Genomic DNA, 25,407 nt, shown 5'->3' on the forward strand with positions numbered 1-25,407 from the left:
ATCACCAAAGGACGATAGATTGTTTGTCTTCGCGGTCCAAGGTTATATCCATTGAGAAACCTTATCTGTGAAAGATACCGCTTTTGGAGATGAGTGGAGATCAAAATGATGGAACAGAGTATTTTCTATTGTTAGCTATTTTTGGTATTAGTTAACCTTAAAGCATACCTATTTCAAACTTCACAATCATGTGGAACATTTTGGAGTCTTCCGAGAGCTAGCAGACAAAAAAAGCTTATCCATGTTTTAGATTTCATCAACACTCTTATCTACCTACCCTCTGCAAGGTCATTTTCTGTATTAAGGGACTTGAACACATCTCCAATAGCTGAAACACACATTGCCAGATTTGGAAGCTGACTGGAACTACTGAAGTTTGAAACCAAGTTTTTAAGAACTATCAAAATGAGTCCACTAATTTCATTTAGCAAGCCAATCTTTGCCTTATGCCTGGTAGTATGCCAGATAGTGAACGTCTCACCAGACACTTTCTAGACAAGTAAATGGAATTGATTCAGAGTAATAGCAAGTTCTCTCATGCATACCAACATGCCTTTACCAGTGATCTCTACAAACAGGTGAAACACAACAAAACCACATCAATCCAGAAGCTTATAACCAAGTCATCACAAACACAATATAAACATCATCAAAAGACTCAAAGCTTTATATGGGATATAGCAAACCACTGGCTGACACTCACTATACTTGAAAATTCCTGAAAACAACCACACATTTCAAACTAGCTATATACTTCAATCTTGAATATGTTCAAAGAGACTAGCCTACTACTGATTAAGAGATTTTTCTACTTTAGATTATTATCTATTGATTATCTCTGCCAGTTAGGGTAACTAATATAGTTAGCTCAAAGTTTACATAACTAAGTGTACCAAGGCTGGACATAACAGCCTTATGTCCACAAAGTAGACTTGCTTTAAAAGAGGCAATTCTTCTCCTCATTATTCCTAACCACAGAAATATGTTAGATACTCAGTTTTCTACTGGACTACATACTCAAGTTCATTTCCTTATGGATGTAATACTACCTCTGGCAGTGCATTCATTCAAGGTAAGAATTATTAAATCAATGTAGGTGAGACTTAACTAATACTACATATTATTTAACAGAACCAGAGCATTTTGATACCAAAATCTAGATCAGTATCAGACACTGAAATAGTTCTGTAACTGCCTTTATGACAACAATAACAAAAAAAAAGTACATCATTCACTCATTTGTTTTAGAAAACCAGTGAATGTGGACCAACTAACCCATGACCATCCAATAATTTATCCCAGCCCACAAACTATTTCGTTTGCTGTTTGAAGACATCCTTGTGAAAGTAAGATACTTTGAAGTCCAAGCTGAGCCTGAAATCATGTGGTCTTTAACATTCTCCAACCCTTAAAGCCGTACTGAGAGGAAACCAACTTCAATGTGGGCTACTGTTGTATTAACATCAGCAGAACTTTTGTCATTAGAACACATTTGATGCATGTGTTTACACAGATACTTATATATTATGTGTTTATCACACACCTTCTTTCAGTCAAAATTCTAAGTTTACTATAATATTCCATTCACTTACACTTCTATTCTGAGAGATTCTGTAGCAGAACTGAAATTATTCCTGAGTAGCAGGTACAGGTACTTTGTTCAAAAAGCACTTGAGCAGTCCCTTTTTTTGCTGTAATTACATTTCTTCTCTAGCAAATCCTTCCTCCAAAACCAAATTAAAACAAAAGTTCTTTTAAGAGATGGTTTGATGCAACTGAGTAAAAGAGCTTTACTATCCCTTTATAATTAAGTTAAAAGTTGACTGGTTTTCAATGGTTTACTGTTTGAGCTTAGTCAGCAAGTGTATGTCAAAGGAAAAAAAGAAGTCTCTTGTATAACCTCATTTTTCCATGTTGCAAAGACATAGATGAGTTCAGAAATTATTTTATTACAGTAAAGCACATACCACATAAGAATATTTACTATACCTAATCTCCAGCTCATGTGGGAACATGTTTAACACATTTTTAGAGAGCTTTCAAATGAGTTTTAGGAAAACAAGAGGCAGGCAGATTCAAGATTCACTGAGCTGGATCCTAGTTCTAATTATCCTAACTTAATTGGAAATCCGCATTAGAAACCTCACTTGTGCTTCTGGATATCAAAGGATTACACGATAAAGCCTCACTGTTTATCAAGGTAGTTAAATCAATCATGGCTCTTACTTTACAGAAATCATGATCCTTGAGTTAACTCTGAAAAGATAACAAAACCTGTCTGAAGAACCCACCTACAACATAACGAACAGAGTATCATTCACAGCTGACTACTACATGAACTACTGGAGCTGCACCATCACTCAATTCTTACTCATTGCAGTAAGAAAACTAGCCAAATTTAGCCTTCATATGAGCACAGAGATATCCAGGTTCAAGTTGTCACTAGGAAAAGCCTTGACAGTGGCAGCAGGATTGTTGCTCCAGTTGTTACTGGAGACAGTATCATTTTGTTGGGAGGGGAGGGGATGTGAGGGGCGTATTTTGAAAAGACAAAAAACAAACTGGGGAAGCCGGCAAGGGGAGAAATAACACTCAAGTGACTCAGTTTGTCTGGCTTCGCAGGCAAGATACAAATCTAGGTATTGAAAATGCAGACTCATTTACCTCCAACTGTTCTGAAAGGACAAAGATAAATACCTAAAAACTATACCTGCGACTACTTTCTGCTCAAAACATCAGGACAACAGAATCTAAGCTAGAACTGCTTTTAGGTTTATTAACAAAACATTTACAACCAGAATACTTGAGAACAAAAAACCCAGCACTTATTCCTCCTTCATTTTAAATTATACATGTTATTACAGAATTAGAAGGCTTGACTCATATTTTACAGCAGACATTACACAATGTATTTTTAATTCAATTTTGAATCAACACTTCCAATATCCTTCCATGCTTTTCTATACCTTTCACAATTAAATCCAAAATGATCAACCTTGCTGATCCTTTCAGGTAAGATTTTCAGGTAGTTTAAGATTTATAGGAGGAAAAAAAACATTCTGCATTATTTGAGAGACAGATATGACTATATCTGTCTAAATCACTAAACTACTGTACTAAATCACTAACTATATTTCTGTTTGAAAATCCTTGGTCATGTTTAACCAAATGCCAGCTTCCAGAGCCTTTGTAGTAAAGGTCACCTATGGTAAGCATACTTGCAGTTCATGAGGTAATTGTTGAACAACTGTAAAATTATTACACTCATATTCTCCATAACTGTCACCAAGAACTTAATTCCTTAATGTTTAGGTGAGACATTTCAAAATTCAGCATGCAAAACTGTGGTCAAACAACACAACATCTTCACACAGTATAATTCAATGGCTTTCCAATGAAAATTAATAAAAGTATTCCCTCTCCCCATATATTCCTGCAGCCATTCCCAATAATTCTTCTGAAACCTAAAGATAACTACTTACATGACAACTGCTCTATCAAGTTTATTTTTTAAAAAAGCTTTTTAGGCTTCAAATACAGCACACGAGTTTACCTTTCCTTTTTTTTCCTAATACAGGACAAAACCCTGTAAAAAAATGAAAAGCCCGTTTCCACAACTTTCGTATCTTTAAAAATATATTAAGCACATACATAGATAAAGCAAGTTGTATTAAGATATTGCCGACCTGTCCTATAAACAGGACAAATAAAAGTGAACACCAGTTAAACAGAATTTATGAGGCATCTCTCTCCTTTCTCAGAAGGACAGAGGTAGTCACTCCTATAGCTTAGACTGACCATGTAAATGCTCAAAGCTCCAATCCTGTTTACACTACAAATTTACAAGCATCAACCTGAACTATGACATGGAAAGGCTGGCATGATGTAGTGAATACAAAGCCACCAAATCCAAGCAGGAGCTCAGCAGTATCTACCAAGTGTAATCTTTCTAACCACACCCAAAGGAAGAAAGTAATGTGGAACTTCAGTAAGTCACAAATTCTTTTAGATAGTCTGGAGAAAGTTTAACATAGAGGCAAAGAAGAGTAGTTTTATAAAAAGGGCCTCCTCTCTAGAAATCCCAGGGTGGAAACATTCAGAAGAAAAAAGCAAACAGAATACCTAGTCTACTCAGAAAGTCTGTATTAGCGAGGACAGTTTGCTACTTCAAAAGTGATAAGGCTAAATAAAGCATACCTGGAGGACTGTACTACTGCCTGACTGCTGCAAGGCTCAGAATTAGCAACTGGGAGAAAACACCATGGATGTTTAACATACTAACCATGTCCAGCCATTACCTCATGTGGATTACATGAGGTAAATTCTTCACCTACAGATGAAGCACCGAAGTAACCCAGTACAAGTTTTGATGCAAAATCACAGCTATATTGTCAAGAGTAGCACTATAAGATTGACGTTTAGTGGTCCACTCCACTCACATCTAGCTAGTAGTTATCCTGTACATTTTTCAAATTTTGAGGAATAATAAACACTGAATGAGAAGAAATCCTTCGGTACTACAGAATTTAGTTTTGTTTCAATGCTAAGTTTTTACTGACAGCTATCAATTGTTTACGATAATAAAGATGTCAAAGGCTGGGGGTTTTGTAACCATAGGGAGTGGAAATACATTTATCACGTCCTAAACATACCTCTACATTAGACAGTCAGACTTAATGGAAAACAACTGCCTCACTGTGCTTTTAAGTAGAACAATTGTCTCTAGTAAAACTTCATTAGGCTTGCAGTTCAGCTCAAGGTAAATACATATTCAGTACCTGTATAAAAAGTTACAGATCTAGGTTTGCATATTACTTTTTAATTCCACGACACAGGAGGAAGAAAAACAAACAAAAAATGCTCAAAACAAAAACCAAACAAACCAACCTTGCAAAGTCAACCTTTCATATCCAGTTGTGGTAAGTTTTTGGGTGGAAAAAAGGATGATTTCTAAATCATCTTTGAGGGGAGGGTACAAAAGCAGCATAGAAAAGCTGAAAAGTAGAAATCCTAGAAATATACACCTACTACACAATTTCCAAACTGCTGAATAATGGTGCCACAATTATGAAGCACAGATATGATATACAAATTAGGGAAGGAGGGGGTCAAGAAATCATAGCCTGCTACTGTACAGATAGATACCAGAAACTTAGAACTCCTTCTAGTTTAGTTATTATTGAAATTATTATTAAAATATCAGTAACTTTCAGCTGCTAGAGCTGTAAAGTAGGTTACATGAAATTAAAGGTTTCTATTTCCATGGGACTCCAGCTGGTTTTAATCACAATTTCTCTACCAATCACTGTATCACTGCAATCAGCAACACTTTCCACTTCACTCAAGGAAGTCTTTTTGCAGACCCACCCGGTTCCTGCTCCACAAAGGACTCCAAGCATTCCCTTAACTGGTGCTGCACATACTATGAGCCATCACTGCTCTCAATCTATTTCCTCATGCATAAGCCCACTGATCTGGGACTCCAGTTTGAAGAAACAGATCATTTCAGACCTCTTCCTCATACATTCTTGTAAACGGGAGGGAAACTTGCGAGGCTCTTCCTGTAAGTCTATGTCTTTGTACTAGCTGCAACCACACGAGCCTGAGAAAGTGGAACTAGAACGGCAGCACGACGGAGCCGCTTGGCAGAGCCGGCGCAACGCTGCTGGCAAGAGGCCTGTCCGGCGAGAGGAAGGCAGAGCAGATGGAGAGGTGGGTGGGCGAGGAAGAGCACGGTGGGATGACTGATACCCGTCTGCTCCGGGCCCAGCGGCAGGTGGAATGGGCCGGGCCGCCATGGGCTCCAGAGTTTCGGCCTCGCTCATGCAAGACCGCAGCGGTACCGAGACAGCCGCCCGGAGCAGCCCTCGGAGTTCTCCCTTCTAAGCATCGATCGTGGCAACTGAGCTCCTCCGCCTGTACCGCGCCACCACGACACACCTCACAGCTCCCCGCCGCCTGCCTTCCCCCCCCCCTCCTGCCCTGCCTCCCTCCTCAGCAGCCTCCCGGAAACGGGCCAGGGCGGCCGGCTCCCTCCGCGCCCCCCTCACGGACGACAGGAGAGGATGGAGCGCCTCAGCTCGCGGCCCGCAGCCACGCCGCCTTTCCCCAACTTCCCGCCGCAGCTCGGGCAACCGCTACCTGCTTCGGGCGGCGCCGCCCGCCGAGCCTCGCTGCCCCGCTCCCCGCACCGTCCCCGCCGCTCTGAGGGGCTCGGGCAGCGGTCCTAAAAGAGCCGCTCCCGTTGGCCGTTGCGCAGCCGGTACGCGCCCGCCTATTGGCTCCTGGCTCCGCCGCTCCGAGGGACGAGGACGCCGGGGGTTGGCGGCTTCCAGGAGCCCCACCCAGTGCTCGGCGGGTGGGGCGGCGGGGCGCGCGGGTGGCTCGAGGCGGGGAGGGAGGCTGTGATTTGCCGCCTCGGGTCCGCGCGCCCCTCACACCCCCCCCCCCCCCCCCCCGCCCCCGCTTCCCGATCCCCGGCACCGACACCGACACCAGCACCGGCACCGGCGCTGAGGAGGCGCCGAACCGGCAATGCGGCAGCGGGGACGGACCCCGCTGTCCCTGGGACTGTGCCGCGCTCCTTCCGGCCCACCCGGAGGAGCTGCACCCTGGCCGCGTGGTGGCTCATCGCTGGCCCCTTGTAGGCCGCACCGGCGGAGCCCGCCCTGCTCGGGGCTCTGCCGGGGTTCGCTCCGCATAGGAGCAAAAGGCGGGCCCGTCACACTGCCGGGCGGTGTGCGGTGGTTGCTTGCACGTCTGACACCTGATACCCAACAACTACTTCCTTGCCACAGTGATTTCACCAGTTTCTGTTTAATTTCTAAAAGTCGGAATATTGGGATAAGTCAGTTCTGGTTGAAATAAGCCGAAAGGGCCCAACCCAACTGTGGAGGCTGTTGAAAGCAACCACGGCCTCCATAAAATTGAACCTGGTTATTAAGGGAGTTGGAGAACCCTGTGGGCAGAGGTGGACCATTGCCACTAAGCTGCCGTTTCCACAGCAGCAACGCTGGAGAAATTTTTAGCAACTTGTCCCTACAAGCTAAAAGCCTGAGGACCCCATGCAGCACTGCCTGTGCAATGTCAGTATGATCAGCATAATGTTGGTACACACTGTACCTGTGCTGCAGAGATCTTCATGCTGTGCTTACCCCACCATTTGTTAACAAATACTGCCAGCCCACAAAGCAACGTGCCATTAAGCCATGCCCTGCCACCATTTTTTTCACAACTTTTTAGTTATTTCACAACTAAATATTTCACAGGTGGACATGCATCAGATTTAAAAAAAAAAAAAAAAAAGCATTCAAAAATTAGGAAACGCCATATATAAGCTTTCGCAACCACTGTTCAAATTAACATGCATATAAAATATTATATGAGGACTTGAAAACACTGTCTGCAGGTTACCTTTTCAGAATGGCTTCTGCCTGATCGGGCTGTGAGAATGGAAGCTGTGCTGACAGAATCTGCAGCAGTTCAACTTCCTTATTTCGTCCTTATTGTCAGATGTGTACTTTCATGATTTATCTACTCCATACTAGTTAAACCTACTAATTGCTTCTTGTCAGAGCACTCAGAATCACATAACCCTAAACCCTATTGTAACTGTTAGTGGACAGTTTTTCAAAGACTATTTCTCCAAAAATAACTGCTCGTTGGAACTGATGCTTTATTTGATCTTCTGCAATACAGGAAAACCAACTCAGTCAGTGCAAAGATTGGAGTCCCAGTATCCCTTATTCCCAATTAAAGGTTTTACTAATTTGTTCTATGCTATTATGGCACCAGGATTTCCGTTCTTGTTCTAGTAAAATTCCCTACAGTCAGCAGTGCTGGAACCTTCTGCCTCACTAGGACCCCTCCTGCCTGAAGGAACTCCCACCCCACTAATCCCAGCCCTAATCATAATTGAAAACACAAGCCTCCTGATTTGGCCACTAGCCCTAGGAATGCACCTTACAGCCAACTTTACAGGAGGACACCTGCTCATCCAACTAATTTTCAACAGCCACTGCAGCCCTATTCTCCATCATGCCAGCTGTATTCATCCTTACTGCAAGCATACTGCTCCTACTAACCATTTGAGAAGTAACAGTAGCCATAATTCAAGCTTATGTCTTCAAACTGCTATTAAGCCTGTACTTACAAGAAAACATCTAATGGCTCACCAAGCACACTCTTATCACATAGTAGGCCCAAGCCCATGGCCAGTCTTTGGAGCAGCCACTGCTCTACTCACTACATCAGGACTTATCATATGGTTCCATCACAGCTCCCTAAACCTTCTATCCCTAGATAGAATCTCCACATTCCTAGTCATACTGCAATGATGATGAGACATTGTCCGAGAGGGGAACATTCCATGGGCATCACACTCCAACAGTCCAAAAAGGTGTCCGATATGGAATAATGCTATTCATTGTATATGAGGCTTTCTTTTTTCTTGGCTTCTTCTGAGCATTCTTTCACTCAAGTCTAGCACCCATCCCAGAGCAGGGAGGACAATGACCCCCCACAGGGATTCAACCTCTAAACCTGATAGAAGTCCCACTACTAAACACAACCATCCTCCTAGCCTCTGGTGTGACCGTAACATGAGCCCACAACAGCATTACAGAAAGCAATTAAAAACAAGCAATGCAAGCATTGACCCTAACAGTTCTCCTAGGTCTGTACTTCACAGCAATCCAAGTGATAGAATACCACAAAACTTCATTCTCAATTGCTGGTGGCATCTATAGCTCCACCTTCTTTGTTGCCACAGCATTCAGTTTGTGTCTTGAAATTGGTCCACGTTTCTAAGCAATACCAGTATCTTCCAGAGATTGCTTCATTGCAACTCTCTGGTTTTAAGCAAGGCCAATAGCTGTAAAAACTTTGTGCCTTTTATTAACTTTCCCATAGAAATCTTTTAATTTTGCATCCACTCCTAGATTCCCCAATTTCCCTGCTTTGGAAATTGAAAAGGCTGTGACTGGCAGACATGACAAAGGACAGGTGCCAGACCAAAACCATGAAATATCACTAGAGATGACAGCCATGCTACAGGAACACAGTGTTCTGGTTGCATAACTTCATCACTATATACCTCAGAAACAGAACTGGTTATATGCAAACAATAGTCTTGTATTTTATTTCAGTAGGCTGTGAATATATTATGAAGAGTGAGAGTTTTTGCCTAAACTATGGTGTGTATTTACCGGAAGATAGTTACTTGTGAGGGGTATATATCAATGCTCACTTCTATTTCTTGGTAAATGCAACCCACTTAATTAGAGGATCAGTAAACAACAAAAAAATCACTTTTTGCACTGCCAGAAGCACATGCACAGACAGTTTCTGTTCAGCAAGCTTATGTTCTCATATTTCATTTGTGATAGATTACAGCCATGCCTATAAAAGGTGATTGTAAAGGGTGTATTTATAATTTTATGGGCATTAAATGCTCCTAGCCTTGAGCTACAATGCATTCCAGTCACAGTAATATAGTCTGGAATTTGCAAACTTACTTTTGTCCATGGTACAATAGAGGAGTTCAAAACTGGGGCTTTGTATGGACAGTTAAGCAATACAGTTAAAACTGTGTTTGCTAATTTGAGGTACTAGGGTTGAAAGATAAGGATCTGATCAAAACCAGTTAAACTGTACTTCTGTATGTAGCCTCTCCCCTGACCAGGTACTTACACATGCTGGTAAGATCCCCCTGAGCCTTCTCTCCTCCAGGCTGAACACTCCCAGGTCTCTCAGCCTGTCCTTCTAATGACAGATACTCCAGTGGCTTGATCACCTTCATGACCCTTTGCTGGACTCACTCCAGTGTTGTCCCAGTCTCCCTTGTACTGGGATCCCAGAAATCTCACCAGTGCTGAATAGAGGGGAAGGATCAGATTCCTTGACCTGTGTCAATGCTCTGGATGCAGTCCAGGAGGTTGTTGGCTTACTTTATCACGAGGGTACCTTGATGGCTCATGGTCAATGTGCTGTCCACCCAGATCCCCAGGGCCTTTTCTGCAAAGCTGCTTTCCACCTGGTTGCTCCCCAGTCTGTCCTGGTGCATTGGTGCAGGGCTTTGCATTTCCCTTTGTTGAACTTTTATATATCTTTTGCTGCTTGACTACCCACAAACATCATTTCTCCTTTTGCATTCTTGCTGCATCACTTAAAATCAGCAGAACCCTGTTATGAGATACAAAGTATAAAACAATGTCATACTCCTTATTTTGAAAAGACTGAATAAAAAAGCCTCCTAAGTGTACTGGCTACACAAGTGACTCCTGCCAGCTCAATATTAGTGATATTTGCATCTTTTTGAGATTCATGTAAGAATTTTATACAATGTTCCATAAAAAGTTTCAGTGAGATCTTACACAGCAAAACTAATTTCATACCTCTATGGAAAACAGATCTCTTTATGGCTGCTTAGGCCCGTGTTTGTTTTTCTTATAACTACTTCATGTCAGCAGTTCATAAAAAATGTGAATTTGATGAAGGTATCTTAGTTTCCTCTCTGTCATGTCAAACTGTCAAGGTTTGAGCACATAATGTTTTGGGTTTTTTTCCCAAGTAAAAAACTATACATTTCTATATAAATGAAATTTCTTCTAATTTGTATTAGCCTAGGCTATCGGTTCTTTTAGTATAAATTTTAACTGGCAATAATAAATTATTTGTGTTGTTAATATTTCTTCTCTATATCAGTGTATTTAATTATTTAATCAGTTGTGGAGCCACCAACACAGGAAGGACATGGAGCTGTTGGAGTGAGTCCAGAGGAGGGCCACAAAGGTGATTAGAGGGCTGAAGCACCTCTCCCTATGAGAACACGCTGAGAGAGTTGGGCTTGTTAATCCTGGAGAAGAGAAGGGTCTGAGAGATCTTGTACCAGCCTTCTATGCCTGAAGTGAGGCCTAAAGTGTAGTTATCAGTCTTGTTCTGCAAGAACACCACCTTTGTTCATTCAAATTTATTAAGGCAACTCTCATCTCAAACCCAGCAGTCGTGAGGTTAGCAGCCCTGATACTGCCATGGGTAAATCCAGATGCCCAGGAAACATGTGGCCTTCTCTTGAGGCAGATTCACAAGGAGTATCTTTTTCTTAAGGCTTCTGGTTGCACTTCTCTGAAATTTCTCTGAACTTGAAAAGATAGCTGTTGACATGGCAGAATCAAGTAGACACAGAACAAAAAAAAAAACCAAAACTAAAAGGAAGGGGGGGAAGGCAGCAGTAAGTAGGGCAGGAAAAAAGATTTCAAACATTAATATGTTAGATGTTATGCTTCTGAGCAAAGTTTTATTATTCTTCATCATGGTATTCAAGCTGGCATAAGACAAATAGATCATAGAACCATGGGGTAATTCTGATTGGAAAAGACATTCAAAATCATCAAGCCCAAACACTAACATAGCACACTGCCAAGTCCTTCACAAAATAACATCCCTAAGCACCACACCTACAGCTTTTAAATACCTGATGGGATGGTGACTTGATCACTTCCCTGGGAAGCCTGTTCCAGTGCCTGACAACCCTTCAGTAAAGAATTTTTTCCTAATATACACAACCTCCCCTGGCACAACTTGAGCCCATTTCTTCTTGTTCTATTGCTTATTACTGGGGAGAAGAGACCAATTCTCACCTCCATACAACCTCCTTTCTTGTAAAGAGTGAAAAAGTCTTCCTTTAGTCTCCTTTTCTCCAACCCATTTTCTTAGCCACTCCTCATAAGACTTGTGCAATGAGAACAAGATCCCTTCTAAAGAGACAAGGTTGTAACATACAGTTAAGTATTGACAAATGCAAATCTTACCTTAAGAAACTACATCATGAAGCAAATGTTATGTTGAGGTGACTCCTATTGCTATTGTGAAACGATCCCTCTGCCAACATCTCACCAGAGCCTGGAAACTATTCCTAAATAATACTGCAGCAGATGTAGCAGTGCAACAAAAGAAGGCTAAGTCCGATCCATGTTCACCTTCTGGCTCTCAGGCATGGTCCCAATACCCATTCTGAGATTTTTTTTACTTTGTTTCCACCTGCCTAAGACTGACTCTAGACTCTCATGTGAGTCACTGAGGTATATGACCTAGAATGTGGTTAGAAAAGAAAAATTAGAATAACAGTGGTAGCACTGGTGGATGAAAAGCTTAACATGAGCTGGCAATGTGTGCTCACAGCCCAGAAGGCCAACTGGATCCTGGGCTGCATCAAAAAAAGTATGTCCAGAAGGTAGAGGGAGGTGCCTCTACCCTGCTCTGGTGAGACACCCCCTGCAGAACTGCATCCAGCTCCAGAGTTCTTATCACAGGAAAGACCTGGAGATGTTGGAGTGGGTCCAGTGGGTACCAGGGATAGAACACCTCTGCTGTGAGGATAGAAAGAGAGTTGGGGTTGTTCAGCCTGGATAAAAGAGGCTCTGAGGAGACCTTATTGAGACTTCAGTGGTTAAAGTGGCCTTATAGGAAAGATGGGGACACACTTTTTATTTTTAGCAGGGCCTTTTGCAATAGAAGAAGGGGTAGTGGTTTTAGCTTAAAAAGGGGTAGATTTAGACTAGGTATAGGGAAGATATGTGTTATGAGGGTGATGAAACAGTGCAACAGGTTGTCCAGAGTGGTGGAGAAGCCCTATTCCTGGAAACATTCAAGGTCAGATTAGATGAGGGTCTGAGCAACTTGTAGTAGTTGAAGGTGATTCTATGATTCAGTACTCCAGCATGAGGACTCAGAAGTAATTATGAGCTATGCGCTCATTTTGAAGTCTAAAGATCGAATAATATTGGATTAAGGCCCCCACAATGGTGTCAACAGACCTGATTTCAGTCCTCACTTTGCTTGATCAGCAACAGTGTTAATTCTTTCTCCTGTGGTCCAGGAGAATGACTTTGACAGCAGGCTGCCATACACCCTTGGTGCCAGTCTTCTGTAATCTCTTACTTGCTTTGTATAATAAATTCTTCAGAACAGAGATGTGGATGAGAGACAGAATGTGGATTAGAAAATACATCCCTCCTCCCAACTAGGAATCTTCTATGAGGGAAAACTGTCTCCACTCTCCTAAGGACAGAAGCAGCTTTCTGCCATTTGGGATAGCTGTAATATATTCTAGGCCACAATCTGAAAAAGGCCTTTCTCTCATCAACCAGGTAATTAGTTTGAGTGCAGTGCTACTGATGCAGTGATACTGATTCCAGTTCTGGGGTTAGCACACCAGCTGGGCTATCTGATATCTCTGATATCCAGTAGTCTGGAACAGAGTCAAATATAGTTACCTTATGATAGACACTGGCCTATTTATCTCCCTTCACATTTTTTTTTTATTTTTTTTTTTTTAGTGATAGGAGTACCTTTTATCCAAAAGTCTTAAAAAACCTCACTTTTGGCTAACTTTTATTTGTAAGTGCTTCAGCAGAAATAATCAAGAATTAATGCTAGAAGCATATGGTCTGTGACATACTCTCTTTGATATGACAGAATTTAGAAAAAACCCAGAGATACCTGCTTAGTCAAACTGGAACTAAGAAACAGTGCTAGGCTTTGCCCACTGATCAAACTTGCAGTCTTCTGGATACACAGAAGGTTGGGCTGATTCTCAGTCTTTCTGTGTAGAAATTCACGTTCTCAGGATGCTTTTGTGCTCACAAATACAGATGTGAGCTCTAGCTTTATGCTGGCTGCACATCAGGAGGTGACTTGACAATACATCACCACCTCTGTCCTTTTCTCTCATGCCATGGTTTACATGGGAATAAAATCAGGGGCTATGCATTAGAAAGAGGCTGCAGCACTCATTAACTTCTCTACCTATGCAGTCAGGGGACAGGGACACCAAGGCCACCAGAGTGCACATCTTCTGAAACAGTGTCCATGGCTTTTTCATCACATTTCTTCTGTTTTCTTCCTACAGAGAAGTTCATTTCTAGAATTTTTTACCGAATTCCATTTCCCAGAAGATACAAAAGCCTCTTTCTAGTCTCCAGTCACCTCAAAGTTGCCCAAAGATGTAAAGACAATATCTGATTTTATTCTTCCTCCCTTGTTTATACATGTGGAACCATCTCTTCAATATGAAAGAAGTTATTTTTAGTCCTACTCTAACACAAAGGACTGAGTTTCTGTTACAAGGCTTCAGCTTTTCCAGGCTGAAAAACAGTTGGATTTTTAAAATTATTTGCTTTTCTCCATTTTGCCCTTTGCATGTCATATGCAACATATGGTTTCACCCATCTTCTCTTTCATCAACGTCTTTAATCATCTTCTAGGGCAACTTGCAGTTACTCTTTGTCGCAGCCATCACAGTATTTCTTCACGAGTGTTCTTTGTTCCCCTTCAGTCAAAGTTGCTACAGATGGTTGTTTTATATGTTAGTTTTTGACACGCTAATTTTGCTTATAATTTATGCTGGGGCCATATCCGAATTCTTGATCATTTATTTTGGTTTGGGGTTCTGGAAGATTTATCCCATAGCACAGCATTCATTTTGCAAGAACTGATTTACTCATCCTGCCTTTAATAACGTTTTTTGTTAGTCCCTGCTATATTAGTGGCCAGCTTTTTATATTGCAGTTCTCAATGTAGTCAAGGCTACCATATTTTATTTGTTAAGCTTTATAGTTTAGCAGAGGGTCAACCTCACTTTGCAAAATTTACCAGATTACCCAAATTACCAACCCTTACCATTTCATTTACCCCGGTTTCTGGGGGAGTCCTGCTATACACATTAGCATCCTCTGTCCTTTACTGAGCTGCTACCTTCAGTGTCTCCAGCACATTATTTAGGAGTTGTGTCTTTCTGTCTCAATTTCATGGTTTTCTACATACTTATAATCAATAAAGGATGCTGGCTGATTATTCCAGAAATATTCCTCTAGTCTTTCAAACACAGTTACCATACCCTGCGGCTTTCTCCAGAATACTTTATTGTTCATAAAGCCACTTCTTTTGCAGCTCCTGAACCCTTTTGATTGTGGTTTTCATGTGAGAGGCAATATGGAACTGCTGAGATTCAGGGTCTATCTTTATATTCCCAAATTAGGCTATTTCTACTACCTAGACTTGTGCTCAGATGCAGTTTAAAGATATATAATCCCAACTGAATGCTGAAGCGTTCATTTTCCAAGTAATAAAATATTAATTTTTTCCCACTGACATTTTAAAACACATTAGAAGCATTTATACTGTTTTTCCTATTTGTGTTTAGAAAACTCACATCTGGATCATATTTAATCTGATGTCTTTTAAGTCTTGCACAGTGATGGGTCACCTGTGTGAAATGAGCATGACATTAGAAAATGGTATGTTTTGAGAATGATTGTGAAAATCATAATTTGATTTGAAAATATATGAGTATTGTTGAAATATTACAGATGGCTGTTCATGATAAAGCACTCCTTCCCTGAATAAAGAATATGTATTGTTCTCTGAGTGCTATAGATTTCTCAGAAAGCTATTACATGCCACACCTTGGTAAATATTAAAGACATAATCTTGGGTGAAACCAGTATTTGTTTATAGAAATATAAGTATAGAATCACACTTGCCATCTCTAGTCATCAAATGGTACAGATGGGGAAAGGCATGAGATTCCTTTTTAGAGTGTGCTGGATTGCACATATTGCAAACATTGCTTTCATGGTGGATATCCAAACCAATTTCATTACAGATGTTTATACAAGGATGAAATATTTCTTCTAGACATTATGAAAAAAAGATTGGAGAAACTGGTGCTACAAGAAGCATGATATATAAGCAGGGCTATAAATTGTATTCTGTTAACTCATCCAATCTGCATGAAAGTAAATAGCACTCAGTGACTGTAGTTTCAGTGAGACTTCATACCCTAGATGTGATAATTATTTTGGCTTGTAAAACCAAAGGCTCCTGTAGTGTTTTTATGTTTCTGTCTCTAGTATTTCTGCTCCGTAGGTAGAAAAGCAGAGCTGATCCAATTGCTGTGGCTAATGGGCTGCACTCCACAAGTCTGAGACAAGAACACATGTTGAGGAGAGTGCATTCTAGTGACCTGGGCACATCTGCTTGTAAATATTTTTCCATGCTATAGTAAGTTTGGTTTCTGGGACTTAACAACAGTTATAAAGAAATTAAGTAACCACTTCAGTTTTAGTCATAGTGAAACTAAGGCACAGAAAGCTTAACTGACTTGCTGAAGGCTGAACAGCCTGCCAAGGTTAAGAAAAAAGATTCAGCCTCTTAGTCCACACTTGCTGCTCTTCTTTCTAAGCCTAACTGCACCCAGCTTTGCTGTACTTAAGTATAAAAATATTATGGCATTATGTTTATCTAATGGCTTCAGCAAACATAGCCATGCCTACTGAAAACTGAGTACATGGAAAGGCTGCTGCTGATTGTCCCACAGCCTTGGAGAAAGGTGCATGTAGAGGAAAGAAATATGTAAACATACTTAGGAATCCACCCAGATGGAGTGACCCTGGGTATTGTATGTTCTGTTGTGCCCTACAGATGTTAGAGTGGACCTGCTATTGAAATATTGGTCTATATTTTTAGTTATATTTCTTCTGGTTCACAACTGTGTTTGTGAGGAAATAGTTTGCTTTACATTTATCTTAATTCTTCCATATTTGCAGTTAGCACATGGCTTAGCAGTAGCCCAGATTACATGCATTTACAGTGACAGCTTTATACTTTTTTTTTCATACCTACTTCTAAAATTATACAAGATTAAGATTAATATGAAGCACAGTAATTTAACTTAATATCTTTGTCACACTGCACTTATGTGTGCTGAGTGCACATTCAAACATTTTAACCACATTACTTTAAATTTAAGGACTCTTTTGTAGAGATGGTGCACCAAGTTGGTTCTCCTCTGCGTGTCCAAAATTAACCCTGTGTGTCCTCTGACACAAAACATGTACCCTTTCCTTCACCTCAGTCTGAAACGTGATTCTTTTTGAAAAAAATTTGCTTTCTCCAGTGAGAATGCTGGACAGGTTTTTTCCAGAGAGCAGAAAAGTAGCTAGAATGTCAGTATTTAATTAATTTTGCTCTGTCCAATTTATTATTGATAAGAAGCTGTATACAAGAAAGGAATACTGTAAGTCGTATTCATGAACAAGTAGAGCAAAGTATAAGTTGTGGATTGTTAGTGATGACAAAACTTAGTACTAATAACAATAAACGGCTCTCCACTGATCACAGGAAAACAGAATCCAGTGATATGGCCACCCGGAATATCTGTACGAGTCATGCTAAATACTGAGTTCTAATGTTGTATTTCTCAAGGAAACTATTAACTTTGTTCTTAGAAGAAAAAAAAGAAATGTCTTTCCATTCACGAAGATGATTCAGCAAATGGCTATGCACATCACAGTGCATGTTTAGAAAAAGTCTTGATACAGTTTATTTACCTCAGGTCTTTCTTTCTCACTGACTTTAAACCAACTTGTTAGCATAACATCAGTTAGCTGCAAGAAACTGCTGCTGACAACATGAACCACAGTGCCCTTACACAGAGAAGTGCATATATTTTGCACAATACCTTAAGGCAAAAAGCTAGGGGAGCAACTCTAGCATGAAGATTACGCATTAATGTGTTATGTCCATACGTGGGCAGAGAGAAGCAAGGAGCCTGTGTTTACTGTAATTTAAACCTTTAAGTCATTGATTCACCTCTGTCCATCTGGCTTATATGTACGAGCTTTATACTTGCTTCAGATCTGTGCTCTTTCCCAACTAGGAAAATGGGTTACAGCTGCTGTATGATGGGCTCTGACAGTGCAGTGCAAGTGCAGCTGTACAGTCAGTGTTGTAGTGTCATTTCATTCTCACCTCTACTATGTTTCTTCCTTCTGCACATAATCTACTCGCTAGATTAGAAATATGTTATTGGCATTTATCCCTTGATGTCTGTGTGACTCTGTGCTGCAGCTGGGAGAACAGAGAGGACATGAGGATAGAGATTAACAGTGGGGTTAATAAAACAGAAACCACCATTAGAAAAGCCATAATGTTGGACAAACTCCAGCCTGGAACACAAGAACAGCTATGCCAGTGGATACTCTGGCACAATATTCTGGGGAGCAGTTTAGAGGCAAAACTGGGAAGCAGCATGGTGAAGACGTGGCATCAGCATTTCAGTCATATAAGTGGTATCTGCCATCTTAGTTTTTCATGTAGAGAAAAAAGTGAAAGTATTTATGAAAGACAACTGGGAAAATTACTGTTATGGAGGATACTGCAATAGATTGATGTAATGCTAAAGACATTACCATTTAAAATAATCTATTCTGTACCTCAGCAAAGTTTTCTAAAAAAAATACTTTTTTGTTAATTACATCTGTAATTCTATGGATAGAACTATGAGAGGTGAAAATACTTCAAGTGATTTGTATCTTCCACTTGCTTTTTCTTTTCAAACAAAGAATTCAGAGTAATAATTACTCTGACATAAAAGGCACTACTGCAGAAATATTGGAGCATGGACTCTCACAATTCTTTGTACAATGATTTCCTGATGTGCTTGAATCTGGAAGATGAAATAGATTTGTGCATGTTGATAACAAGGAGATGCCTCCTATACTTGTAAGAAGGATAAAATTTTCAATGCACCAGTAACTTCGTTTGGGACTTCTTTGGGAATGCTTTTACAATTTTACTATGTTTAAATTATTTAGTACTTTAAATAATTGCAGGCAATAATTGAAAGCAAAAGTGATCTGTTTTAAAAGTGGCTAACAGAGCAGATCCTAGCAAATGGAAGCTAATTTACTCCTAATATCAGGTCTTACAGAAAAAAATCCAATAATAGAACAACAGTGAATGAATATTCTTGATCATTCTCTCCCTATAGTTTTAGTCACTAAGAGTGTCACATTAAGGTTAGAAAAGCAGCTGTTGAGTCATTCCTGTCATGAAACAATGCTTTGTACAGTATTTTCCAGAATCTCTCATGTTGCAATCTCCAAGTTTCAGCTTTCTTTTCTTTGTCAGCTGGAGTTTGCACAAACTAGAGTCTCAGTTGCTTTTTGTTCATTGCATTTGGATGTTAAAGGTAAAGGGCTCTGTAAATGCCAGCTTCAGATAACTCACTGTTCTGATCTTGTGCTCTGAAAGAATAAAAAACCTTTACATGTGGGAACACTGACTGCCAAAAAGAAATCTGACATCTGTGTCTTCCTCATGAACAATTGGGTGCTCCAGTTTACCTACAACTGGAACAGCTTGCCTGAACAGGCTTAAGCCCATGGAAAGGAAACAAGAGATAAAGGATGGTATGTCACAACAGGGCTTACTCTAATGTGAGCCTGGAATGGAAGAAACAAGATGGACCCTGCATAGTCATCACTACATGGGAGAGAGGACAAAAGAAACTTTAGGGTGGGTTTTAAGTTACTACAAAAAACAGGCAGAGCTACTCGTTCCCTAAGAGTAAACTTATCAGCAAGATGGTGCTGGTATCCAATCTCTTCCTTTGTTTCCTTTTTAACCAAAATGTTTCAGTATGTCATAGCTGCGTGTAGCAGAAGAAATAGGAGGTGAATGGTGGGACCAAGAGAGCTCCACACTGACGAATGCCACCTCAGTTAGAGCTCTCTCTGGGAAGGAACATGCAAGAGTAAGATGAATTGCATGCTGAAAAAAAAACCACAGAACAACACATTTATTAATGATGTAAAAACATATCATCTGCTCAAGACAATGGACATTGTCAGAAGTCTCTGAGATGTATGAATCACATCTACCTGCTGTCATAATGTCTGCACCAGCATAAAGAAGAATGCTGGGTGGATACAGCAAGTACAGATCCATTCAAACCACACAGTCAAGAGTGGAAATCATTCTTAGAAGAAAATTCTGACCTTCATTGTTAAAATGCTAAAGTTATGACCTGAGTCCTGTACGAGTTTGAGATATCAAAGATCACACTTGTGCAGCCAGTAGTGGTGGTAATTGTGAGGGAGCAATTCCAGCACCAGAGCAGGCATAGACAGAAAATGTGGACATGATGCACAGCTGCACAAGCTGGCATTGCTGGGGCAATTTTTAGCTTTCCTACTTCCCCAGAAAAAAAATATGGCTGGAGGTCCCTTGGTTGAGCTCTTACACTACAAAGCAAGGCCTACGCATGCTTCCTCCCTAGTAAGACATCAAGGAAGGACACTTCAGCAGCAGGGAAATCAGTAGCTGTGGTCTCTATTTAAAAGAGTAAGTGTTAAATCAGCTACACACTCTCTGAGCACATTTTTTCCCAAGGCTTTGAGCTGAAGTAATCCCTTTGCCTTGTTTTAAAGTTTGTAATAATGGAATATTACCTGTACAGAACTGATATTATCTGATCATGAAGGTGTTATTTAATGCTCATTACATGGTTTAAAGTTTTATAGAATTTGCACCTTCATATTAGAGTATTTCATTACTTCAGTGTGGATTTCCCAGAATTAAAATAACTTCCTTATACAATCTGGGGGATACCACTTATCTGAAACTAACATATGGTACACTCATCTGTATTTTAGCAAGCTTCTTTCCTTGCTCTTTTGAGAAAGTCTGTCTTGTTCTTGAGTTACGAAATTGGTATGAAGCAGCTAATAGAAATCTTTAATCTCAACATGAGAGCACCATCTAGAGGCAATAATGCAAACTGTTTTCCAGGTCTCGAAAAATTATCACAGTTGCTCTGTCTGCTGAAAAGATGATATTTGTGTGCCCTAGTCGGAAACAGATGTTAACACAAATATTTCTTCAACCAACAAATAAGACAGGCAATAATACTAACTATATAGCTTCTGAACGGATGTCAAAAGAATGACTGGATTTCTAAGCTACTATGGACTGTGTAGTATCTATCGCAAAGTATAATTCATCATGGAAAAATCATGTTTGAATTCAATTCTGCATCCTAGACTTGCTTGAGCTATATTTTCACAAAGGTACTCCTTAGGTGTAAAGAAAATGCATAAAGGTCATTAAAACACCTTTAAAAATTCTCATAAAATATCTGTTATTTAATAATACCTATTTTGCTTAAGTAGAACTACATACCAAGTCCTTCGGGAATTATTTTTTCTTTCAGAATTCTCTTCTAGGTGCTTCCAGAGTCATATGCAATACACTTTTAATAAATATTCCCAGATTAACACACACTCCCAAAAAGTTTCTGTAGGTTAATTCTGGCTAGAAATCTGACAGCCTTTGCTCATCCATGCTTTGCAATATTGGCAGTGACATCTGGTTGGGAGAAGGGGTCAACACCCTAAGGCATTGTTTCTAACTCTTACAGAGTTCATCTATCAGCACTTGTGGAACACAGAAATTAGCTACATCACAGTCCAGATTCAGCCTTCACTCAGCCACAGTTCATTGACTTCTTCAGAATTACTTCAGGGTTAAGTTGGTCCAGTTTCTCTTTGTTAGTACAGGAGTGACCATGTAAAAGTTCTGTCATACCCTGTTATTATCTACATAGGAAATAGTTCAAATATATTTTCTTAAGAGTACGGCTTTCTTCTACATGTTTTATCACACAGGTGAGAAGCTTGCTTATTATTGTACTATTGTACAATACTACAATAATAATAATATGAATATTGATTCTATCAATATTCATATGAATGTGCATAATATTCATATTCAGTAATATGAATAAGGCATCCCCTAATTTTGATTCCCGTATCAAAAGCAAACCCATTCTCTGTGTTCTTGCTGATAACTGGCTGGCCACACGGTTCAGTTAATAAACCAAATAAACCCTTTCCCTTCTCTCCAGGAGAGGGCAGCCTTGCTAATGGCATACTCAGAATCAGCCCACGCTCAGATGCTTTTTTAGATGTCACTCAGTAGGTAACTACTTCTGCAATTTTTGCGGATGACATAGAGAAAAGTCTTTAAAATAAAAGGAAAATGTTGCCTCTTTATAGGTATTTTATAATCTGTCTTGTCCCATTTAGCACTAAAATCTGGAAAAAACATGTTTGATAGCATACCTGATATACAAAGAAGTGGCCTTTCTCAGCTTTCTAATATAGGCAAGCATTGAAGTATATCCATGTAAAGATGAAAGCATTTTTCCTCTGAGCTTCTTACAATTTATTTTCTCTTTTCTCTTTTGTCCAGCAAGTGAACTGCTATCCTTGCTGACAGTGCATGGGACACTTGAATCTTTTATTGTGGATGTCACCAATGGAAACAGACACAGAAACAGATGTTCACTGGTCAAACATCAGTTAAACTCTAAGTTTTAGACATTACCCTTGTGACAGGAGTTGGAGGGAGTCTCTTAGATACCCATTGTCTCCCTAAAATTTCATCAGCTATGCAAGAGCACAATTTATAGACCCTTTTTTTGTTTAGTTTACACTTGCATATTTTTTAATAAAATGTAAGTCCACTGATTACATTAATAAACTGAGAACATATCCCAGAAATTAATAAAAAAAAAAAAAAGCAGGCTGACTGCTGTGTATCCCTACCTTTACAATCGTAAAAGGATCTTAGTTAATGAATGCTTGGTTGCCTCTCAGAACGGCAAGCTGGGAGCTAGGGAATTTGAATTCTAGGCCAAATTCTCTTTTTTGGATCACTGGCACAAGTGAATTCCAGTTTAATTCTCCAGTGCAAAAGTTAGGCTTGTAAGAGTAGTGCTCTCTGTGGAAACTTGTATGAGATTTGGTGCTTTTGAAACTGTACCAATACAAAAGAGAAACATCCTGGCAGTCTGGTTTCAAGGCTCACTTAATAAAATCTTGTCCATCTAAATTACACTAAAGGAAACCACTGCCTCTGAACTCTAGAGAGTGTTGTCAGAACTCTTTTGAGTCACAGTCTCAAATGTATTATTGTTGTAGATGTCCCATCCCTGGCAGTGTTCAAGTCCAGGTTAGACTGAGCTTTGAGCAAGCTGGTCTAGTGAAAGGTGTACTTGCCCAAGACAGGGGGGTTGGAACTAGATGATCTTTAAGGTCCTGTCCAATCCAAATCATTCTGTGATTCTCTGATTATACTCTGTGTATAAGTGAACAAAAAAGTATTATAAAGTGCTGCTCCTCCTTATTGCATGTGTGATTTAGACCATACAATAAATATAAATGATAACTCCTCCTACATAATATCTTGTAACTTCGATTTGTTTTTCTGTCTTTCTGAAAGATAGCTGAAGAAATCAATTATCTGTACAGATGTAATGGTAACATGAGCCAAGGAAAATGCATACTAGGCAAAGAATGACCTTTGTGATATATCCACCTCAGCAGATCTGTCCTTGATTACAAATATTCATGGCTAATGGTACAGTTTTAATTATAATAGAGCACTTATTGTTGAGATGCTGCAAATGCATCAAATTTTCAAAAGCTTTTATATTTGAATGCTTTGCCAGTGTTTGCTGAAACCCTTTGAGAGGCAATAATTTTCCAGTAAATTTGCCAAAGCTAACTTGTAGTCAAGATATTGCATGATAGAAATCTTAAATAAGGTAAAACACATTGATTAAAAAAGTTAAAAGCACAAATATTTATCCCTTTCATATCCATATTTTTCAGTACCTGGATTCTTCTTGTGATGAAGAAAAAGTGAAGAAGACAAAATACTTATGGAAAACTTATGTTCCAGTGGATGATAGCTCTTGACATGCAATATTTTGGGGAATACAGAAATTACTACATCAGATCATACTCAAGGTCTATTTTCTTTTCTTTATCTACTACTTCATACCCGGTTAATTCTGAGAGATAACTAACTTCATTAGTTTTGTTTAATCTTGCACTTCTTTGTTATTCCATTTTAATTACTAAGGCAACTAATGAACATAAATAAATCTTACTGTTGTATAATACACCCCAATAACCCCAATAGTCTTTCTCAAAGACTGACACAACTGCTTCACTGTCCTCCAGAACAGAGGCTGTTTCTACTGGATGTTTTACTTAGTGTAAACAAAACTAAATATTGAAGATCATTTAACTACGTTACATTAATTTTTTCTAGTTATTAGAAAACCCCCTACGTTTGGGGCCCTCAGTACAGAAAAGGAGATCAAGTGGAGCAAATCCAGCAGAGGGCCACCGCTATGGTGCTTGAAGCAGTTGCCCTGTGGAAAGAAGCTGAAAAAAACTTACTCAGCCTGGAAAAAGCTTAGGAGGCCTAGTAACAGCCATTCTGTACCTAAAAGAAGGTTATCAGGAAGACTGAACCAGACTTTTTTTTATCAAGGTGCACTGTGAGAGACTAAGAGACAGTGGACATAAATTGAAACGTGAGATTCTGACTAAGGAAAAAAAATGTATATATATTAAAAAAGTGTAACTGAAACAGGCTGCTCAGAGAGCTTCTGGGATCTTTGTCTTTGCAGGTTTTCATGATCCAACAGGGTTAAGCCCTGAGCAACCTGGTCAGAATGACTTGTTGCCCCTGGTTTGGGAATGCAGTTGGACTACAAGAACCTCTGAAAATCTGTGAACAGGAGGTAGTTGAAAGTCCCTTCTTTTAAAAAGGTTACATAGACAGTAGTCTCTTCTGAACACCGAGAAATTTGGAAAGCCCTTTGTTTCTTAGTCTGTACTAAGAAAAATTAAAATGCAAGATATTTCTTTGGAAATGCAAAATATTGATGTGGTATCATCACCTGGTCAGTCCAATGCTATTGACAATGCGGCCACAGAAGCTGAGTGACTTAATAACACCTGTGTTTCACCATCACAGGACTAGGATGTAAGTAAATGCCTGTCACAAAGTATTTATCATACTTGTGCAGTGAGATAATACAGAGAAGTGTTTTGTTACACAGAGGTGGGATTGGCACCAGAAATAACAGCTGTCAGTGTGAGGCACCCCAGAAATCCAAAAAATGACAATCATTCCACGCAGTGTTCATATTCTTGCAAAGAGCTTTTACCTCATGCTTCAAAAGAGCAGAGCTATAAATTAAGCAGAACAGCATCTATTTGGATTTTTTTTCAGAAATATGGTAGGCAGCATGCCATATGACTGATTATGAATTAGAAATGAAAACCCAAGAGAGAATCACAACAGAGATGGATAAAATAGTGAAGGTTGACGAAAAGAAAATATGTCTGGAGAGCACAAAATATGTGACACCCAAGAAGCTCCAAAAAGAAGTCCGCAGAAGTCTGCAGATTTTGTGTTATTCCTCTGCAAAGATCAACGCAGAGAAGAAAAGGTGAAACTGCAACACTAGTAGAGTAGGAAATATATCCCTCTCACAGGTGTGAGATCACTTGTGGCAAAGAGAGCTTATAAACGTTACATAATAAAGCAGTAATAGACTTACAGCCCCGTGGTTTGCACTGCTGCCTTGAATGCAGGAATTCCCATACCAAACCAGACCAGCTTTTGGTCTCTGCAACCGTGTTACACAGCATGGACCACTCTTATGGGATGGTATCCCCACTTGCACACATTGATGCAGGG

The 25,407-nt window shown here is 39.8% G+C and overlaps 1 protein-coding gene and 1 long non-coding RNA gene across 5 annotated transcripts in view; both read right to left on the reverse strand.

The window, feature by feature from the left end:
* FAR1 (fatty acyl-CoA reductase 1) overlaps nt 1-6,298 on the reverse strand; it is a 35,441-nt gene extending 29,143 nt beyond the window's left edge. For 3 of the 4 annotated variants that reach the window (XM_071762520.1, XM_071762519.1, XM_071762521.1), the window contains exon 1: nt 6,142-6,274. The gene's annotated coding sequence lies outside the window, so the exon portion shown is untranslated. Of the gene's footprint in view, nt 1-6,141 lie in introns of all 4 variants that reach the window. The other variant, XM_071762522.1, reaches the window with a different exon arrangement.
* Nucleotides 6,299-11,222: 4,924 nt separating this feature from the next.
* The window catches only part of LOC139804760 (uncharacterized), a 28,270-nt gene continuing 14,085 nt past the window's right edge, over nt 11,223-25,407 (reverse strand). The window contains exon 3 of the long non-coding RNA XR_011729524.1: nt 11,223-11,756. This is a non-coding gene — a long non-coding RNA (uncharacterized lncRNA). The remainder of the gene's footprint in view (nt 11,757-25,407) is intronic.

This window comes from Heliangelus exortis, chromosome 18 (assembly GCF_036169615.1).
Source record: "Heliangelus exortis chromosome 18, bHelExo1.hap1, whole genome shotgun sequence".
NCBI classification, from domain to species: domain Eukaryota; kingdom Metazoa; phylum Chordata; class Aves; order Apodiformes; family Trochilidae; genus Heliangelus; species Heliangelus exortis.